The sequence below is a fragment of the Poecilia mexicana genome, unplaced genomic scaffold, assembly GCF_051168715.1.
Source record: "Poecilia mexicana isolate PSO_F unplaced genomic scaffold, ASM5116871v1 scaffold_16, whole genome shotgun sequence".
In the NCBI taxonomy this organism is placed as follows: domain Eukaryota; kingdom Metazoa; phylum Chordata; class Actinopteri; order Cyprinodontiformes; family Poeciliidae; genus Poecilia; species Poecilia mexicana.
The window spans coordinates 8,061,744-8,085,071 of NW_028263385.1; the positions used below are offsets into that span (position 1 = coordinate 8,061,744).

Below are 23,328 nucleotides of genomic sequence, written 5' to 3' on the forward strand. Positions count from 1 at the left end.
TATCCAGCCACATGCCAGCATAGCCTTCTGTGTGTGCCACTGTTCATTTCCATGACAACGTCAACATAAAAACCCAGCCCAACTCCAGAGATTCCACACATTTGCATCTCATTTGCATGTTTCCCGAGCGACCGGCAGCGTTTGACTTTGACAGCGGCAGGGAGACTGGCATGGCCCTGTCCAGTTTTCCTGTCCCTCCTGTTTGTCCCCTCTAGCTAAGCCTGGTGGTAGGCCATCAGCTCACTCTCTACTCCTCAGTCTTTTCACTCTTTTTGTCCCCTCGTTCTGTTCTCTCCTGTAATTGCAGCTGCCTGAAAGTCATTCTTTCGTTAGTGGCTGTTTTGAAAACAGATCTCTTTCACAAGTCAAACTGCTCTTTCTATCACCTCCTTTTCTGTTTCTTTCATTTATAAACATTTTTTTCCCGCTTCGTCATTTTCCAACCCTCTCTATTTCCACCATCAGTCTGAAAGGAGCTGCGACTGTATGTCTTTCATTCCATGTCTGAATAAGAGTCACATTTTCACCCTATTTGGAACTGAACAAAGGGCTTTCCATCCATTTCTTTCACAGACAAACACAGCTGCTGGTAAACACGTGTGAAAACACGGGACGCACTGAAAACCAGGCCCACAGTTATTTACACTCTATAATAAGGAGCTACTGTGCTAGGCCCAAAGCATTAGAATATGCACATATAGCATGTTGTGAAATTATTCATATTTTTTCCAAGTCAAAATTCCATCACTATTTTAAAAATTTTATGACTACCACAAAGTACTGGACATTTATACAGTGGAAGGAAAACAAACCAGGGTCTTCAACATGTATTTGAATGTAAAAATTTTAAAGCATGGCCTCATTTGTGTTTCGTCACCTTTAAGATACCCTTAAATAAAATCTTGTAATGTCAGAAGCCACCCAGTTTGTAAACAGAGAGGATTATTTTTTTGGTAAAAGCAGTTCATGGTAACGCTGGAGCTGCTACACAGATCCCAGTTTAGGTGAGAGATTTGTCGACAGGGCAACAATTACTTGTGCACTCTGCAAATCTCGCCTCTTTGGACATGTGGCAAGAAAAAAAGCTGCTGTTAAAAGAAAGCATTCAGAAGTCCAGTCTGCAGTGTTTAGCCAGGAAGGACACACAGCAAAAATGTGAAAGCAGGTGTTCTGCTCACAAGAGGAAAACTGAAATTTATGGCCAACATGCAAAACTCTCTGTGGTGAAAATCGAACATTACACGTTTCCCTGAAAACACAATTCCCACCATGAAAAATGGCGCCGGCGGCATCATTCTGTGGGAATACATTTCTTCAGAAGGGATAGGGAAGCTGGTCCTGGTTGATAGGAAGATGGATGGAGCTAACTACAGGGTGATCCTGGAAGGAAACCTGTTAGAAGCTGCCAAAGTCTTAAACTGGGTTGGAGGCTTACCATCAAGAGGGGCAACAATCCCAAACACACAGCAAAAGCTGAGATAGAATGGTTTAGATCTGAGCATTTTCACGTTTTAGGATAATCCTGTAAAAGTTCAAGCCTAAATATGATTAACAGTTGGTTTCAAAACCTAAAAACTGATCCAAATTCAACCAGACTGAGCGTGAGGTATGTTACAGATGTATAAAACTGATAGACATAACCCCAACACACCTGCAGGTGTCTTGTTAGACAAAGTAGGTCCTGTACACTTTTGACTCAGGGGAGCAGAATGTATAAGCATGATGCAGTTTCACTTTTAATTTGCCTGACCCTTGAAAAGAAAAGTGTTATTTTCCATCTGTTTTACAAATATGCACCACTTTGTGTCATCCAGTCGCATGGAATCCTAATAAAACACATTCATGTTTGTGTTTGTGGCAAAAAGCGACAAAGTTACGGACACAAACATGTTTTCAGGGACCAAACAATATCCATCAAGGTTATTAAGCAAAGAATCAAAGTCAGGCGCACTACGAAAGCCATTTACACTCCATACACAGATGCGCAGCCAAAAAGACATCCTCAAGTAGCTGTGAAATTAAACTTCTGTTTCATTTTGACTTGTTAGAAAAAAACTCTTTTGAGTGGTTAACCAGACACAAAAGTGCTTTTCACCACCCTTTTGTTCCATTATGTGGATTTCCAATTAAACAAATTCTCCATAACTGAGATTAGCATCACTAATTTGCCTCCTCCACTCCACAACAAATTACATTCTAACATCAACAATATGGCAAAGTCACCTCCAGTTCTCGGTGGTCGGAACGAGAAATTACAAAGTTAAACTGACGTGAGATTATGACGGGCGACTGAATTGCGTACGTCATTACCTGCTTCTCGTCCTCTGCTGTGGAAGATTTCGAGGCGAGCTCAGGATGTGTGTGGTAATTGGCTGGAGAAGAAGTGAATTTGTTTCTGCCATCATTACAGGCAGCTTGTGGCAAAACAAAACTCAGACCATATCTCTGTTCTTTCTATAAACACATAAAATTATTCCCGGAGATCCAGATGTTTATGTAGGTTTGTGTGCATCAGATACCTAACAACATGACTCACCAAATGCATGGGGGAACATTTCTGTCGAGAAGTGGAACAAGCATTCATTAATGCTTGAGAGTATGAGTGGGTCCGAACTTTACTTGCATTCAGTTGTTTGTGAAACAATCTTTGTGCGTCAAAGGAAAAAGAAAATCATAACTTTCTGGCTCACGTCTGACATTTTAAAAAGCCAGGCAGCAAAAGACAGAGGAAGTTTTCTGAAAAGAGACTAACTGTCCAGCGGAGCTGGGAAAAAGGCAGACAGGCAGCTTGAAACCCAGAGACATTACAGGGAGAGGGAGGGAGAGAGAAACGGATGGAGGAGAAAGTATTGAAAGAGAGAAAGAGGTTGAGAGACGGAGAAAACACAGCAGGAGGGTAAAGTATTCTGATGATGGGAGAGGGAACAGTATTCAACGAATCACGGGGAGAGGAAGAGCCTGTGCAGTTTCATTGATTTGGAGCGGCAGGAGGAAGGGAAAGCGGGTACAAACAGGGGGAGCAAGGAGACAGAGCGGCTACTGTAGGAAAATGGCTTTATAATAGAGTTAAAGAGTAGGACAGATGACGCGGAGACCCAAAGACAGTGGGCTATAAAGAGCCAGCCCTGAAGAAAGCAGCAGATCAGACAGAGAAACCTTCAATTTTCAGATTTTTATGTGCTGAACTTGCACTTCAACTTTCCAAATGGCACCCAACGCTGAATTAGCATTCTGCAGCGCTTCTTAAACTGCATTCACACTGCATAATCAACACTGTGGTTGTCAATGAAGAGAGTTGGTACATAGAAACACATGGATCGATAAGCTTTCATGAAAAAGCTTTGACTAAACCTCATAATCCAAATAACAGAAAAGCTGATTTTCGCACCTTCCATACCGTTTGTTTACAGGGTTTTTAAGGTGACATCACTCAGAGACTCGACCATCACTAAATCATTTTTATTATGTTTTCTGCACTTAGTGACGTGAGAAATTTATGACCACACCAATAACAATTTTGAATTGGTTTTGAAACAAGTTGAGACTGCTAAGAAGAGAGGAGTGGAGACTGATGAGACAAAATGAGAGCCATGTGGCGATACATAAATTCATGGTTATTTGTAGTAAATAACCACTAGCAATAAAAACAAACCAGGAACACATTTAGCAAATGTTCAAACACTGATACTATGCAGGTTACTTAATCAGACAAAGAAGAAAAGCAACATAAAAAATTCGAGTGAGCTAAGATGATATGGGGGTCCTCAATGTTCCAATCTTGAGGCCACTTTTATTCAAGTCTCTCATAGCTCAGATTGTAGAGTGCTACAACATCTCTGACTATACCTGTGCTAAGAGCCGCAGCTTCATGTTTCTGTGCCACCACATGACCACAGTCCACTACAGTCACTGAGTCAGCATCTATATAATACCAGTAGGTGGCTGGGTAAGAATGTCCTCCACCATAATGCAGAAAAAAACCACATTATGGTCCCAAAACTGGGAGCAGATGCAAGAAACCTCTGTGTAAATTCTGACAACCACATACAATCTTTCAATGAATCAGCCTGATTCTATCTAAAAAAAAAAAAAAACATTGCCAGAATAAAGCGGTTCCTGTCAAATTAGGGCATAGATAAACTGGGTCATGCTTTCATTTTCATAAGGTCAGAGTAATGCAACAGCAACAGTGCTTTTAGTGGAGTCTGTAAAGAAAAAAAAAAAGCAATTAGGCAGCCACAGCTAATCCAGAACACTGCTGCCAGAGTCTTGAGAAACAGCAGGTAAACAGATCATATCTCACCAGACCTTAAATCACTGCAATGGCTCCCTGTTTGTTCAAAGATTGATTTTAAAATCTCCTTGATGGTCTACAAGTCTTTGAATGGTATTGGGGATAAATACTTTTCAGTTCCTTTTACATTTGTTCCTTTATTCTCCAACTAGGTTAGCATCCAGCAATCTTCAGGAAACCATTTGACAAGGTCACATATCAGGGCTCTAAATAACTTCAAAGGGGATTTGATTTTTTTTCCAAGTAAAATTTACCCAAAAAGACTTTTCTTGACAAGAAAATAGCAACAGAAAGAGCTACTGCAGAAACTCTCACTCTTTTTTTTGCTCTATAGATTTTACCACCGGCTCATTACATCTCTGTTTAGCTGTAGTGCTCTCTTTGACAAATCCACTAACAGATCCACTGCTGCCAGTAACTCTGTAGGCTGTTTCTGTAACATAGAAAGTACCCCTGGATTTGTGTTTTGCTTTGTTTTTATGAGTTTTGCTCTCAGACCCATGGTTAATCCCAGCATATGGCCACTAATAGTGACTCAGTGTCTGCTGGAAGCTTCTTTCTGTTAAAAGGTGGTTTCTTTCCACTGTTGCCACATGCACATCCAGGATGAGGTTTGCTGTAAAGATAATGACGTGAGACTTTGAGAAGCCTGAGATGGACTGGTGACCTGTCCAGGGTTTACGCCCGAAATGTCTCGCTGGAGACAGGCACCCTTAGGGACAAGGGCATAAAGAAAACGGATGGATGGATGGATGGATGGATGGATGGATGGATGGATGGATGGATGGATGGATGGATGGATGGATGGATGGATGGATGGATGGATGGATGGATGGATGGATGGATGGATGGATGGATGGATGGATGGATGGACTTTGAGATGTCATTTGGTTATAGGGACTATATAAATAAACTCATTTAAATTTAACTAGATGCATTTCTTTTTACATTTTAGGTTCTAAAACACCACTTTTACAATAAATTTTTACACTTATTAATTACATTCTTAGATGGTGCCTACAGCAAACATACCTAAAGATAAAGATGCTAAAAAATACGACTTTACCTCCTAACCATGTACAATATATTTTTTATTATGTTTCAGGCAGATTGATGTGCCCATCAATCTTAAGGGTAATTCAGAGAAGCCCATTATTTTAAACTGCAAGTTTTTGGTGACGGAGGGGAAGCCAGATTATCCAATTATACTGTTGACAGTAATTTATAGAAAAAAAAAAACATACAGACGCAGTTTCAGCTTCATCCAAAACTGAAGAATCAACACATTTTTAAAATCATAACATTTTTCAGTATTTTCTTTTTGAGAACTTGCAGGTTTTCTCCATTATGTCGGCTGCAAACTCTTTATTCCCTCAGTCTGTTCAAAACCAACCTAGCAGAGTTGAGAGATGGAGTTGCAATGAAAAAAAAACAACAATGTAATGATCGGTGTACTTTCTTGATGTAAACTTGTTCTATACATAATGTTCTTGACAGAATTCTCTATTTTCTTGGAAATCAAGGTCATGCAAGGAGTATGTGCCAATAATATAGAGACTTTCTGACATAACGGAGTGTTTCTAAACAGGAGACTCTACACAGAATGAGACAGGTAATCAGACATTCAAACAGAACCACGAAGCTCTACAGAAATGAGAAGGCTGAGTGGAGAGAGAAAATAGAAAGAGACGGACAGAAAGATGAACAGATAAGCCCAGAGCTCAGAGGAGTAAACAAGACCAAGCTGCACTTTTCTGTGACCTCTGATGACCCGCTGACAATGTGACTAATGGCCTCAAAACATGGATCAGGGGAGATAGAAATACACACAGGTAAGAGGCTGTGGGCAAGAACAATTCACATCCAAAAGAAAAAGAGAAATCAGTCTTGGCAATGAGTTAGAAAGTGAATATAATCCTTCAGGTAAAAGTGTTGGTTGTGTCCTCTTCTGCCTTCCTATTTATAGAGAGAGCTGAAAAAAGTCTCTGTATCCTAGTTTTAGAGCCGACTATCTGTTCTTTTGGAAAAAGAAAGAAGTGTCCAACTTCTACAGCCTCATTTACATCAAGTATAATTTGGAAACCCAGCCGCATTACTGCTGCTAAAAGGAAATATGCTTTATTGCATAAAAAGTCATATGTTCCTCCGATGCAAACCGAGATGAAGCATTCAGCATTTGGCACTGCGGCAGATGGTGGATCATGGTATTCTGTTGTACTGAACAACACATAATCCACTTGGATTTAGTAAATCATATCAGAACATGACATTATTATATACTTTCACTGTCATTACAATATGCTGCTTTATAGAGAAGGAAAAACAAGTCAAAGCCATCTGGAGTCCAGAATTACACAATGTAAAAGCAAATGCAACAGAAATTCTCAATATTACTTCTATTACTAATATTTTTGTGCCGCAGTGTTATTAAGAGATCCTGAGTCCATTGGATCTTTTATGTATGTGATAGATGTAATTAAAAATAAGCTCAGTGCGTTTTTATGTAATTAAGTAAATTCTCTCCAAGTGTCAAAGGACAAATACAATGTAGGTCTGGGAAAGGTGTAAAATATGTGATGTCATTATTAGTAAGTGTGAAACAGCAGATGTTTTGAATCTAAATGCATCATATGTTTGCCAACACAAAAACAGGAACGAGAGATGAATTTTGTGTCCCATTACCACAGGAAGTCACTGCCAAATACTTTTATATCTCTCCACAAAATAAAAAAAACCTCAAGAGGAAGGCAATGAAGACTAAAGTAGATGATTATACACAGCATAAAGTAAAACTTTTTAGAGCAGACTGAGCAAATTAGGAGACAATTTGAGCTTTTGGTGATGATTACCAGATAAAACAAGAAAAAAAAAAACTGCTGCACATCTGCATGAAAACATTAAATAACTTGGAAGTGAGATGGTGGAGAGGTGATCAGGGTTTATTTTGCAGCCTTGCACCCAAGGGGATAATGACTTATGAAGCTGCCAATGAATTCCTTTGTATAAGTATCTAGGAACTTAATGTGAGATCGCTTTAAGTTGGTGCTGAGGGAATTGAGCCATGGTATGTTTATCTCAACCACATGACACTGAAGATGGACAACGGACATGCAGTGAATGCATTATGTTGCATAAATTGACTTCATTTGTATATCATTTTTTCTATTCATACTAAACACTGAAAGTGTAAGAGCTCCGTTTACTCAGTCGTTATGACAAACACATTTATGGGTCGATGTTTTCCTGTTTTTCTCTTGGTAAATTGATCTTGATTACCGTCTTTCTCTCTAACAGATTTCATTCTGAATCTTGTTAGTTGAGGGCTTTAATGAAGTGTCTGAACTGTTCTTTTTCCAGGTCTGAACGAGTAACTCCAATGATGATCAACAAACAATATTAGGGTGCATTCATATATATCAAGATACAGATATATGTAGCAAATAGGTGGTCTATGTTCTATTTTTCGAATTTGATTTTATTTCAATGCTGATGTCTGTGCTCTTACAATCATATTAATATTTGTCACTGCAACTCACAAAGAGCTCTCTAATAATTTTCAGCAACTCTGGTTACAAGGTTAATTTAACTCCCCTTCTAATCCTATTACATGGAAATTACAAAGGCTGAAAAATGTATGTCCAGACCGGCAAGTGACAAAATTCAAGATTGAAATGGTACTAAGCTCATGCAAACAAAAAGAAATATGTTGTTAAAAAAGAAGGCAACGTGGTAAGCCAGGTACGCTCACACATCAATTATTTCCATGCCCCCAAGGAAAAAACATGTTTGAGTGATTTATGGGGCTTTCCGTATAATAGTCTGTGTGGTAGACTGAATGATGGGGAATGGAGTGACTAATTGGTTTTGCATATAAAACAGTAATGAGGACCATACTTAGTGAATTGGAGCAAACTGAACTGGGTCTCTTGGAGTGAATCTCAATGGAACCAGCAGGAGCAGCTTCTCAGGACCGGAGTGGCAATCTGATCGGCACTCAAAAGTTTAATCAGGTCAACTCAGAATATTTGTTTGATACTTTTTGCTTTCTTGTTTCCTATCAGGCACGAAAATGGCATAACACACTTTTCCTTGTAATAGGCGTTTGTGCCTCTGGAATCTTCTTTAGATTTTGCCACAGCTGTCAAATTTAAACAAAAAGCTTGAACACTTTTGATTTGATAAGACAGACCTACAAAAGGCCTATCTTTTTGTAGGTCTATCTACAAAAGTAGATAGACCTACACTCCAAAGTGCTTAATTCTGGATCAGAATTAAGCACTTTGGAGAAACATAATTTTGCTGTCTTTACAGATGCAAGTTATGTTTGGGGATGTCCCTACCAGGTTTTCTGGAGCAATCTTTCTTGCAAAGCAGCTCAAGTCAGGTGGAAGAGAGACAATCTGTGAAGTTAATTTAACAAGTTTTATCACCTATTCTTAATTTAATTTAAAACTGTCTCAGTTTAAGTCTAAGTTTTCCTCCATGTAGAACCTCTTCCGCATCTTTCAGTTTTTGTTTCATCTGACCAAAACTCCTACCGTTTGACGTTTTCCCATCTGTCCTCTTCACAGCTACTTGCTTAGTAAAATACTTACTTTGTGAAATACAGCATAAACTTTAAATACAAACATTGGATTCTGTCTTCATTATGGGACAAAATGTGAACATGTTTGAATGTTTTTTTAATGCACGATAGAATATTATGGACTACTCATACCCTTTGTTTTATTTTTGTGGCTGTTCAATATGTGTTGCTTAAAGGGACCTTTTTTAAATCAGAAGGATTCCTAGGAACAGTGAGTTCAATTTATATTAACACACTTTTGCTCTCAACAGTTGAAGTAATCCCATTGTTTTCTGTCAATGATAAATAAGTTGTTATTTTTTCATCCAGCGGAAAAAAAGAAAAGGCATCAAACATAAAATGAAGTGTGTTGGTCCAGGAGGCAACAAGTCAGGATTAAATTTATAGAAAGTTTGGGGAGGGGCTGAGATTAATAGAGTGATTGATTGCCCAAACCGAGGGATAAAAAAGCACACTGTGCTATTTTTCATCAGCCTCAGGTTTTTTTCCTCCCTCTCACCAAGTTTCATCCTCCTGTCGACCATCCTTTCATTCAAATCCTGCATCCTTTTGGCACTCTTATCTCTTTCTCTGATCTAATTTTGACACCATGCATATTTCTGCCTGACTCACGCTCACTCCCTAAATGTCAGATGGAAGGCTGAGGTTATGATAATCTGTAGCAGTGGATACAAATCTCCCCAGTACCTACGCCTCGTATTTAGCAACATTCCACCAACATCCAAAAATTATTCTTAGTTTTAGCCATAAACCTAACTTGCCACTGAGGATTGTAGAGATGACCAGACATCTAAATGAGATCTGTTTGTCTGTAGACGTCTGATCTCGTAAACTACCTACAAATGAAATTTGTTCTGAACTAGTGCTACTTAGTTAAATTCAGTAAACTAACGTTGAGCTCAATTTTGTCCAATAGTGAACATTTAACTTTAAGCAGAGGAGAAATAAAAACTCCACAAACTGCAAATTGAAGACAGGATCACTGCTATAAAGCAAAAGTCTATAGACTTATAGATTATAGACTTTTTTTTCCCACTTTGTGCCAAATGAATATTTAACAAACTGAGATGTTCTGATGCATTTGCACTTATCCTTTCATGTGGAGAGCTTTGGTGAAAAACTGGTTTCAAAAATGCTTTCCAATGCTATATTTTTGGAAAAACCAAAAATGACAATTTATTTTTAATCGCCCATTGTTTTCACAAACAATAAAGAGCAGTAAACACTAGACAGGCATGATTATTTATTTTTTATGGGTAGTCATTAGATTTCTTTTCCTCCCTGCCACGAGGATTAAGTCACCCGGTAGTCCATTCAGTCTTTAGCCAAATTAAAGAACGCAAGCAAATAGATGAACAAGGAACTAAAATGGCAGAAAAAAAGACAGAAGAAACAACAGAAGCCATTGCTTTACATAAAAAATTATTTTTTTGCACATTTTTTCAGAATAAATTTTAGAAGTTTCTGCCATAGGCCTACGCGATCATCGTCTTCTGGTTCTCTGAGATTGGCAACTTCTCCCAGCAAAGCCACATTACAAAGTTCATATATTCAGATTTTTCAACCACTGTGCAAACAACTCAACTGGTAGGTTATAACGCATTCAAGCATGTAAAGATCCCAAACGTCAAACAAACCAACTGACTGCTTAAGTGCTGTTGTAAGGGCTCACTTGAGTGGGACGAGAGAACCAGGAGTGACAGCACGCCGAAACAATAACGGAAAGTTAAGCCACGAGAGACAGACGTGTGCAACGGATTGTAGATCCCATCAAGATTGTAGACAAATCCTGTGATGCAAAAAAAACAAAAAAAACACAATTACCTCTGGCTTTCTATATAAGTGGTTCCAATAGGAATGTAAACGTATTTCTAAAGATTCACCCACATGTATGTGTACATTGTCAGTGTATCATTGGAACATCTGTTATTAATGCAGCTCTTGACATTTTTTAGATTTATTTTGAAAATTTGGCGATTTCTGGTTAATGAAGATGATCTTTTAAAGTTGAGTTTGTGAATAAATTCCTATAGGACTATTTTCTTCTTCTGCTCTTCACGTGGAGCAGTGTTATTTTCCCGCCAGTTATTTTTAAAATTAATCATCATATGGCATGTAGATTAAATCTCAACCAGTGTACAATATGGGCACTATTCTGATTTGCAACAAGGTGTCGTGCCGTCATTATAGGACAGTTGTAAGGTTTATCATAAATAATTTTACCACAGCTAAACTGTGCTGTCAAAATTATTTATTTTACTTAACTTTTCTAATTGTTTGAATTTCATTTAGTTTATATTTTCTCTGAAATGGCCTCTTTGAAAGGTAACCTAAACTTTAATGTTCATAACCTGAAAAATACATTTCACTGCTGAATTACTGAACGGCTGACAAGAATATGCATGGCAGATTTTTCAAATTGCAATGCGCCTTGTTATACAGAAATTATATTACAAGGGTTTTTTTTTAATGAAAGAAATCTTTTTAACAATACATAGCAGTTATTTAATTTCAAACGAAGCACATGATTCCCTTGCTCCATAATGCATTGTATCATGACGTCCTTCTGAATCAAAGCACTGAATTGGATGGAGTCATGTTTAATGTTGAGTGGTTTCTAGTGTTGTAGGTTTAACATTATATCCAGACATGCTTCATATAATCCACATATAATCCTCAGCAACACGGACGAGGCTGTTTACAATCAGATTCCCTCTTTTCATTAAGTTTCAGTACATTGTAAAAGTATTTGTAGCCTTTATTCTTGTTCACACACAGCAACCACAAAACTCAATATAGTTCAGTGAGAGTTTTTACGAGAGAGCAACAAAGTAAAGCTTCATACTGAAGTGGAAGAAAAATGTTAAGATTTTAAAACTGTTTCAGTTTTGAAATATAAGTATCTTATTTTTGCTTATGAAGAGACCAAATATACTGCCAATTCCTTTTAAATAAAAAGCTCAAGCTTAGTCAGGTCAGCATGTTAACCTCAATTTTCAGGTGTTGGCAGTAATTCTTAATTATCTTTACGTCTTGATATCCTGTAGCTTTCACTCTAAAGCCGTACTGTAGAGGTTTTCTTCCCAGACTGTTCTATATGCCGCTGCCATTTTGCATCATTAGAATGGTTTGTTTGGGGTAGTGTTTGGCAAATTGCCTAAATGTTCTGTTCTACTCACAACAATTTTGCCACACTCACAAAAAGCTGATATACTGAAGTTTGTAGTAGTTACAATGTGAAAAGTTCAGGGGATAATAACACTTTTGCAACGACACCGTAGATTTTTTCAGGTCAGTGTGGAACCTTGTTAAAACAGGCAGGTCCTAGTTTGATCATTAAAAAAAGTCTGTTTCTCTTCTTTGAATGTGTCTAATTACGTCTGTGTTGGCCCAATCTTAAAAAAATAAACTGAAAACCCTATTATCACTTGAGGCTTTTTTATTACCACAACAATGTTAAAAAGACCCTATTATTCACTTCCAGATGTTTTCATTCCCCACTCTGCCAGCTCGTCCAAGTAGACTAGAGAGCCCTCTTCTCAAAGTTTCTTCAGGGGTTTAAGTCTCTGAAAACCAGATACAAATTAGGGGAAAAGCTGAACACAACACACGGTACTAAGAGGTAAAATCGATCAACAACTCCTGAGGCTTTGAACATGCCCCACTCCATTTTTAAACTGTCTTTTTCCTCCCTTTGCCTTCTCTCAAGTCTCTCTGTGTCCTCATGTTGCTCCCACTCGCTTTCTTTGTCATTCAACTTTGCTGCATTGTCAAAGTCAGAGAAGAATGTTGCACTTAACGCCCACATTTGCACGCTTGATGTGTGGTTATGCAAACATGCGAGCACGGAGAAAGACAAAAGTCACGTCTCAATATACTTTTTGGCTGCCTACGCATGCGTGTTGCATGAAGTCCTGTGTAAAAACATGCATTTTGAACATGCTCAAACACAGACCCTGCTTCATAACTTTCACTCTCCACCTGTCTCCCACTTGGTTGCGGTATCTTTCTCTCCCTCCAGACCTCCCTTTCCTCTCTTTCCCTTTGTCATCTACCTTTACTCCTGGGAGGCAATTACCGTTTTCCCCTGGACTCAAACTAATTAGCTTAAAAACTCCCACAAATAAATAAAGCATTTGGTGATTGTGTGCAAGTCTCTGCTTGCGTGCGTGTAGGTGTGTGTGTGTGTTTGTGTGGATTCACATGTCTGTGCAGACAATTTGTGCACCAGTGTGCTTGCGCCTGTGAGTAAATGAGTGGAAAATGAAGTTGAATATATAAATACTAATATGGCACAGATTTAGGCAAAGCCTAAGCCCTTTAGAGGCGGGTTCCTAAAAAAAATATGGCACTGAAGTGAGAGCTGAAACATGCAGGCACAAATGCACATGAAATAAACTTTCAAAGGGAGCTCAGTATCGATCAAAAGTATGCACGCCAGAGAGACACGCATCTCCACCAGCTTAATTTTGATCACATATGAAACGCAAACATGAACGGAGCAGCCTGCCTGACAGCCTGTTTTGCTCCAGTTGCAGGGCCAGTGAAATACAAAATGACACCAGTAATGGTAGGCAGCTGTGTTGCAAAAAAACATTTCTACTTGTCACTTTTAATGATTCACTGACAAACACTTTTTTCTTTTCAATCAGGACTGAAGGAAAAAAGGGAACGGTGATAAAACGGCAGCTCCGGGCAACAACACAGAGATACAGGTGACGCCTGTTCTGGCCACCAAAAAGAGGCATCTATATTAAATAAGTGCAGGAATTATCCAATTTGAAATGTATAGAAAAGGGACAATCAAAAAATAAGGTAATAAGAAGTGAAATTGTGATTTGGAGAATCAATGAAAGACAGAAAACAACATTTCAAGGCCTTCACATTGAGGATTTTGTCTATGCACACCAGAAAACACGTCTCGGCTATAAACAAACGAACACACACATAGGAAATTCATAGGTAAGTTAGCAAACCTGCAGCTGTAAAGGATTAACTCAAACTATAACAGAGCTACACAATGGGGTTTTTTCAGTAAACAAAACATCAAAGTAAATGTAATTATATTGAACGCCATATTTCAGAAAGACTCATTATGCATAGATATATTTCAAACCCTTAATTTTGAAGATTGTGGTTTAAAACCCCAAATCCAGTTCCTCAGAAAAATATATGTAATTAATATATGTAATAAACTAAAGGAAGATTGTCAGGCAAGAAATGCGACGCCATGGCCATGCTATGGCCTACACCATCACAAGGAATGCTGCGCGGCAGAAAAAGGGGCACACGTGCTAAGGATAACCACAGCCTTCAGAGGATTGTGAAGGAAAGCCCTTTTAAGAGGGCATGAAAGACTCACAATGTGTGGACTGCAGCTGGAGTCAGTGCTTTACAAGTCACTGATGTACCTGGTACATGAGCTACAAATGTTGTAATTATGTGCTAAGCAACTCCTGAGTCAGAGACATCAGAAGCATGGGCTGGAAAAAATGGACCTGACTGTTGCTCAGAGAACCAAACTCCACTTTTCAGTTTAATGTAAGTTTTATATTGTATTTGGCAATAAATATCACAGAGTTCAGGAAAAAGGTATTGCAATATAGAATCTAAGTTGTTTGAGGTCATGTATGACGTTCCCACAGTCAGTAAAGATTTTGGAGCCATGTCATCTGCTGGTGTCGGTCCACTGTGTTTTGTCAAGTCCAAAGTCTGAGCAGTTATCAACTGGGACATTTTTGAGCAATTTATGCTTCCCTCTGTGGCCAAGCTCTTTGGAAATGCTGATTTCCATCCATAATCACACACACACACGCACGCACACGCACACACACACGCACAAATCATGCTAAAAACACAATCACTGTGTGTGTGTAGTAAATCTATGCTCTTTACTTTTGTAAATGAATTACCACAGTAAATTAACTTTTCAACTAGATTGCAATTCATTGCGATGCACCTGCGATTCTTGATGTGCTGATTTCTCATGAGGAACACAGGGTTACTCTTAGTAATAGCACTGTCTCGCTGCAGCCAAAAAAAATGAACATCAACACACGCTTACACACACAAAACACTTGGCAGCACGATGGAAGAGAGACCATGTCCCATTTTTAATAACAAAAAAGCTCAGGGGAGCCGTGCGTGTTGATAGCTAAATGACACTTACAGGTTGATGTGTTGCGGATGTGGCAGGAGAAAAATAACAGGCTGCCAGACACAAGGGAAGGAGGCCAGGCCTACATGGGGAATTCATGCAGCTTTGAGGAGCTGATTAAAGTGCCAGGCTGGAAAAAAAAAATGTAACAAGACACAGAGGATCAGGGCTAGCCGGGGAGTCTCCGCTTGCAGGGTAGCAATTCTGATCCCTGCAGGCATAAATGTTGCGTTTTTAAAATTGTGCACGCTCACTGGAGGACCATAAAAATATTTCAACTTAAAGAGCAATGGGGCAGGTTGAAAGATTAACTCAATTTAAGATGCTGAGAAAGCTACAAAGTTTCACATTTAAGTGCATTTTATTATACTTTTAGAAAGCATTTACAGGTAAGTGTCATAAGCAGAGCTTTTCATCTGCAGGGTGTACAAAAAAATAAAAAATGTGAAAGGGAATTCTGTTGCTTTCCTCAGAGGCTTCAACATGTCAGTTTTTCATAAAGAGCTTAGACACATTACATGTTTCTATAATATTGCTAAAAGCAGTACATTGGTTAAAAACAAATAAATAAATAAAAAGGTGGAAAATCACTTTTCTTCAGCCTGGAAACGTTACAGCAAATACAGACAATTAATTCACTGCAATTCACATGCAAAAGACCCTGAGGCCACATATCACAACGAAGCTTGTGTTGCGCTTAAAGACAAGATGTGATGGCTTCAGACGTATCTGAGGAACTGACCGATAAGTTGGGCTCCAGTTTTTATTGCCTTACTCGAGCATGTGTTAAATATTCTGGAAAAAAACAAAAACAATAATTTTTCTCAAAGCTCTAGGAGAATTACATGTTATGCCTGTAAGAATCATTCAGCTCATTATGAAATGTTATGCTACAAGGCAACAAAGACAAAATATAAAAACCCCAAGCACTAACACGTTTCTAATGGATTAAATTAATTGTTAAATTCATTTCCATGTTTATCAATTAGAAAGTTGAAAGTAGAAAACTTAGCCTTAGTCTGATTTTACCCTTGTCTGCCATTGTTTTAGGTCGACCCCAACAGTTTCTATTCTATTCTTTTCTAAAAGTATTTTTATATTCAGTGTCTGTTGCAAAGTAACTGTTGGTATATTGGTGTGTGCAGCGATACAGTTTCAGCCTTGCAGCAGGAAGATCCTGGGGCCAAATATCTGAGTTCACATGTTCTCTCCATACATACTTGATTCTTCAACGCCTCCGGCTTCATCCCACTTTCCAAATAAATGAAAGTCAACTGACTGTTCTAAATGGATCTTACGTATCAGAATGTGCATAAGTGGTTGTTTGTCTAATGTGTCTTTGTGTTGTTCTGTGACGGACTGATGACCTGTTCAAGGTGCAGCCAGCCTGTTGAATCTAATGTTTGGAGAAAGAAATGGATGAATGGATGTGTGATGACATAAATGTCACTTCAGACAATTCTTCAAGGGAAATCTGTGACTGCAGCAACAGACATAATGGTAACATTACTGAATGGGAATCAGCCCTAATAAAATCTTTGTCTAATCTAAAGCGACTGCAACAGAGATGCATATTTTCTTTTCTTTGTGCAATTTGGGTTTATAGATCAATTGCATACATGTGCAGAGTAAGGAAATGTGGAGAAGACAGTGTGTGAAAACTACAAAACAACAACAACAAAAAAAACTATCTGAGTGACTTTGCTTCGGACTGGCAATGTGAGCTGGTCACAGCCGACCCTGGTGTCTCTGTAAAAACACTGGGCTGTAGGTTAAAGACACTGGTGATGTGAAGCAGGAAAAGGTGAACAATGAAAAACTGTGTAACACTGTACATATTTGCTGCTCTGTGTTTGTAGCCCCTTGGCCCCCTTTTCTTTCTGTCCCACTCCCTGATTCATATACATCTCCATGGAGATTGCCGCCTGGCAACAGCTGGAGGAGAGCCAGTTTCCGTGGTGACACTAACGCCCAGCAGTAAGGGCCGATGATGTCACAGCCTGTCCAGGATGGGCAGGCTATTGCAGGCAGCCCAGATGATGAGTGCTGTGAGAGTTAAGCTCTCCTCCTCTCCTTTATCGTGGTTATCTATCAAGCATCGCTCCTCTTCAGTGACGGATTCTCGCTGTTGTTCATCTTCATTAGAGGTGTTTCTGTGCTGTCTTTGTTCATTTCTCTTTATCTGCTTCACATTCAGTGGCTCAAGCTCTCTCTCTGTTTTACTTTCTTAATTTGTCTCTCTGTCCTATTATCTCTCCCTCTAATTTTTCTACTCATTCCTTCTTTACGTCTTTCATCAATTTAATACAACTCAAGAGGCTTTAATGGCCTTTCAGCATTAACTTTTCATAACGCATTGCATATATGCAGCTCCACTTAGATTAAAATGGACAAGACTACACCCCCATACTTTAAAATCAACATTATGTTAATGCATTGAAGCGTGAAAGTCTTTACATAAAAAGGGGCACATTTTGCTTTTAGGCTTTTCATTTTTGCTCCAATGTCTTAAATAGCTTTTATGTACTCGTGACAACTTACTAAGGTAGAGATACAAACCAAAGTGAGACATTTCCTTGCATCAAATAGTTATCAAGAGTGAACCAAGAGTTTTTACTGAGTAGAACAGATCTTTCTTCGCTGTTTTGTTTACATCGCAATGTAAAATGCATAATCCTGTCAGATTATTAACAGAAGAAAAAAATGAAACTAAAGCTGAGATTTTGGCAGGCTCGGAGAAGGGTTTTGCTCATTCAAAATCCTCCTAGCAGAGTTGTTCTTAACATTTAACAAGCAGCAAATCTTGGCTGCTGACTCTTGATTTACAACCCAGGAGTCACCTTTACCTTTAATATTACTCAGATGCAAATGACTCCAACTGTCCACCATCCATCATTCATCCTTCAGCACAAGAGCTAGATTTTCTATGCAGTGTATGCAACCACGTGGGCCTAAGATCTTGATTAAAGGTAAAAAGCCTCCTGCATCTCACACACCAACTAAGCTTACAATTATGTATCACCACTCCGTTTTGGACCAAAACATGCCTTTTTTTCCCCCTCTGATAAAAGGTATGTCGGGCCAGAAAGTCACAGACCCTTTTGCTGCATTTAACTCTGGAAGGTAAGGCTTGTTCTGTGTTTCTAAGGTTTTATTTTCTGTTTCTGCTTCCTGTCCCCTCAAACCACACCCAGCAGTGACAGACCATCCCTCATATTGACCATTGTTATACTAGAGGTCTCTTGCTGTGATAACAGATGCATTCCTCTCTACTGTTGCTAGGTGCTTGTTCAGAATGAGGAATTGCTGCAAAGTCAGTGACTCAAAGCAATCAGCTAGTCAGCTCAAGATAAACTGCGACCAACTAGCATTTTATGATCGACAAAATTTTCTTGTGATGGATGTTAAGAAGGATTGAACTAGACTGAACTGACTGTAACTACATGCATGGACTGCACTGATTTGAAATGAATTCAGGCTGAAATGGATTCTAAATGTTTGACGTGTTAAGTGTCTTGGGATGACATTTGTTGTAATTTGGCGCAACATAAATCAACTGAATTGAACTGGTGCCCTCTGGTGTATCAATGACCTTGACGGAGAGGTGTGAGACAGGTGCTGGGTCCCTGCTGGGAAGTCTAGTCCTTGCCTGCCATTGGGAATGTTAAAGCACTGCAGCATTTTTGCACTGGTTGTTTGTTGTGCACCTCTAGGGACCTAGCGCTACCCCTTGCTGCATCAGGAGGAGGTTTGGGGCTAGAATTTTAATGAAATGATTCAACTTAAATCGTGAGGAGGGCTTCATTATCAAGGTCCACCACATATAGCAGTGAGGTAATTTTAGTTGAGTTCAAATAAAATAATTACATTTTAGGCTATAAAGACATAAATATGCAATTAAAGAATAGGAATATATATATATATATGTGGGTTTTTTTGTTTGTTTTTTTTATAATTAGAATAGCAATTGAAATAGCACATGTCAGAAATGAGCAATTTATTTAAAAACATCCATTGTCTATAATGACACTGAGTGTAAATAATGATGTTAACTATTTTAACAGTGGACATTATTACTTATGTAATGTATTTTTCTTTTGGTTACAGAGACAAAAAGTAAGTTATGCTTAAAAAATTGAGTAGGTTAAAAAAAATCTAATTTTTTGCTCAATAATAAATGACTGAATGAATGAATGGTGGTCAATTGAGGGTGTTTTATTTTATAGTAGGTTGAGTATTAGCAACCAATGACAGAGTGATCCATCTGTACCTCAGTTGTAAGATACCTAGTAAAACAAACTGAATTTAAAATAAGTTGCACGATAGACTGTTGCCAAGAGGAAGGTTATTCATATTGATCTCTGTTATTGATTTAATATAACATCTTAATGTTTTTTGTACGCTTAAAGAGATTATTACACTACTTAAGATACTGTGTCATGGTGGAGTCTTTAAATACAAACTCAATTTTACAGCTAGCGGACAACATTTTTGTGTAGTGGTTTGACATTGTAAAATAGAAGCAGTAATTTATGATTACATATGATGTATAAATTTAAAATTGTCTTTATTTTTAACCTTTATTTTACTAGAATAAAAACTAAAACCATTGAGATTAAAAACCTCTTTTTCAGTCCAGGCCAAGAGGCAGCAACAGATACAAAGACAAAGCAAACAGAAAAAAAAGAAAAAAAAAATAGACATAGGAGTTGTTTTTCTTACAATATAGTTTGTCAGTTTACATAATAGTCTCATAACAATAATCATAATTGTTTTCAATGTTTACCTGCATGTTTCACATGTAAAAATGCAGAAAACTGAATCTGACACAGTATGTCTTGTGAGTTTCTCATATGATGTAAGTGGTGGTCACTGTCAGGACAGTTCCCACACAGACAAACAAATAAAAGGGAAAATCTAGAATACAATGGTGATCACTGCAGAAAATGGTAGAGCAACTCTATTTGTACAGTGGGACACGCTAATAAACTGTATTTACTCAACCTTAACACTGCTTATAATCCCTTATAATTTTCTCTCAGTTTAATTTCAGCTTTGACTTTACACATGTTTTCTTATTAAGGATTGTAATCTCTTTAAGGAGTTGTCACAAGGACAAAAATATCAGGCAGGAATGCAACACACATATTCAGACAACTGTTCTTGTCATGGTTAGCTGGTGACCCCTAGAGAAAATGAGAGCTGGGAAGCCAAGAAGCGAAAGAATTAAAGCCTAAGAGGAGAAACAGGCATGTGATGAGGAAAGCAACAAGGCAAGAGAGTGTGGTCCTGCTTCAGTTAGCGCACCGACGTGATCCAAAATGCTCCATGCTCAAAGGAGACTTAATTAAAAGGCCTGCACTGTGCCTTTAGCTAGGCTAATGCTAAGAGTAATGAAGAAAATAACATGGGGGCTAATGCTAGGGGAAGTGCTGCAGACAGTAGAATCTAGTTACTGGGATGAAGGAGGTCAGCACTAAATGCCCTGGCTTAGGCAATTTGTTCCAGAGAAAGTAATTACTCGGTACAGCCATGAAATTGCTGGGAAAATAAATTCCGACACTCTGTGGATTTTCTGGTTTCAAGTATGGTGAAAAGATTTGGCACAAATATGGTATGCATCTTTGTAGCTTCAGGTTTCGGAGAAAAACTGAAGTGCTTCTACCTTCTAGTCACACTCAATTCAGTGAATGGCTCAAGAAAAACTGCTACCAACTAGCATTTTATGATCAATTGCTCAGTTTCATATGACCAGGTGTGATGAGTTGCTTTTCAATATCCTTTGGCATCTTCAGGTTTTCAGTAAAATCAAGGACTTGGAGTGGCAGTAATCTAGTCTGGGTGAGGCTGGTGAAACTAAACAGCTTTCCAAAAAAAAAAAAAAAGGTGGCTGATCACATTTAATTTGTAATGTAACATATGGAAACATCAGTTTTTCAACATAAGGCCAGTTGAAAACTGAGTTTTATATCTATGAAAGTCTTAATCTGAAATTAAAATTTGCTTAATGATTTGACAAAAAAAAAGCAAGCACTGCAGAGGTCTGTAAAGGGAATAAATCAGTCGTAGCACTATATGCCCTTTTTTAAATTCCTGTAGAGAGGGATTTCTGACAATTATTGCACAGAGCTGCCTATGTTAGATTACAAATTCACTTCATAACAAAAAAAAACTGCTTTCTCTGTATTTTCGCTGTAGCATGTGCTTGTCAAAAAAAGCACTAATGACTAAATGTAATATAATTCAATACTTCATATTTTAAATACTGTAGATAAAAATACTGTAAATAAATTCAGTCAATATAAGGGGTAACAGGAACAGAATAAAGTTTGTAAAAAAATATAATAAATATGTCATGCGGTTTCTGCAAATGAGAGGCATCCTTCAAAAATCATTCATCAGAACAATTCATAGAGGTGAATTCTGGACCCACGTGAGAGAATGCTCAAATTTAGAAAATCCAAATGAAATAATGCTGCTGCTGTATCTATAAAACGATGAACAGCGTAGGCATGTGAATTCCAACATGCGGTGCAATGCCCCCTTTCGCATTTCTTACACATCTGTGAGCAGCCTTCAGGATTAAGTGCTGACTTTAACCTCTTGGCCTTCTGTCAGGTCTCTTATCCCATTTTCTTAGCTTGTTTAGTCCTCTGCCATCTAATTTGTCCCTCTTTCTCCCTGCCACGGGTCTTGTTTTTCCTTCCACTCCATTTGTTTCCTGTCCCTTCTGGTCGTTGCTCCTGTTCATCTCCTTCCCTCTCGTCTTGCCGGCTGTGTTGTGCATGCAAATAGCCTGACACAAATTAACAAAGAATGCTGCAGCATCCACAAACAACACAAGCATTTCAGAGTATCCTAATGGGAGAGCTGGACGATTGATTGCTTCCCATCAACAGCAGTGGTTACATGTAGATAAGAGCACTAATCCAGGTGCATGTACAGATAAACAAGTGTCTCGCAGACACGTTTGCCACCTGTTGTAATGTTGAAGATATGTGGAAAAAATTCTCTTTACTTTTTTTTTAGTTATTATTTTCAACCATCAGAGAAAAAAAATAAGAAAATTCTTCAAGCTTTTGGCTCGCATGTTTTCTGGTTCTTTTTGGTTTACTTCTGTTCACAGTGACCTTCAACCAGTTCGAGGGCGACTAAACTAAAATGGTTTGGTTGATTTATGTGAGCTACTCACAAACAAGTTAATATCACTGAACTAGAATGTCAGTGAAATGTGAATTTAAGTATTGCATTAAATAAACTAAAGCTTATATAAAGTAAATAAAGATTACAGATTCCACATAGAATTCAAGATTTTATTTCCGATTTGTGTTTTTGTGGTCCCACAGTGTCTTAAAAGACCAACAAAGTAATAAGTCCAATACAAAAATGACAACCTATTGAAAACTAAACATACTGTAAGCATAACATATGGTTGTGTCGCCTTTCGAATGAATTGCTGCATCAATGTGGTGTGTTATGGAGGAGAGCAGCCTGTAGCTCTGCTGAGATATAATGGAAGTCCAGGTTGTTTTAATTGTTCCCTCCAGCTTATCTGCATGGTTGGCTCTGGTGCTCTCAAACTGAAATAAAGTTTGTCAACAGAGGGAACTAAAGTGCACTAAAGTTTTCTGGGTGACAGCTGCACTGACTTTGGACTTGATAAAAATAAAAAATAAAGAAAAATTCAACACCACCAGAGGATTACTCGGCTCCTTAAATGTTTGCAAAACAAATGAAAAATTCACTGTAATCTAAAAAGAAGACACAGAGCAACAGTTTTTTTTGTGTGTGTGTGTATGTGTGTGTGATTTAGTTCATGTATGACCTAACATAAGGTCATACATGAACTGCAGCTCATATTCTGCATGCCTCTGTGTGTGCTGGCTCTTAAAACACTGACATTCAAAGCTGCCCATGCCTTGCAAATCAAGGATCAAACTTTTGATAACAGAGACTGTGACTAACTTTTTTCTCTCGCACTTATTCCTTTCACTCGACTTTCCACTAATCTACTCGGATTAAGCAGTCAGTGAACAACCAACCTCGATAGCACCAACGACTTAGCCTTAACATGGCCATAACATGTCTACAATGATGTTTCTGCACAAAAAGACATTTCTATGGACCCTAAAACCTAATATTTTAAGAAACTGAATTTTGGCTTGCAAGGCATTTTATGCTAAATTAACAAGAAGCAATACATGTTTGGAATATATATAACACCGTGTGTGTAGTAAATCTACATAATGAATGAGTTCATTTCTTTTATTCAAATTGCTTATATAAATTAAC

General features: G+C 38.2%; 1 protein-coding gene across 4 annotated transcripts in view; it reads right to left on the reverse strand.

Moving 5' to 3' along the window:
• cadm4 (cell adhesion molecule 4) overlaps positions 1–23,328 on the reverse strand; it is a 235,497-nt gene that overhangs the window by 112,118 nt on the left and 100,051 nt on the right. The gene's annotated exons all lie outside the window — the stretch shown is intronic.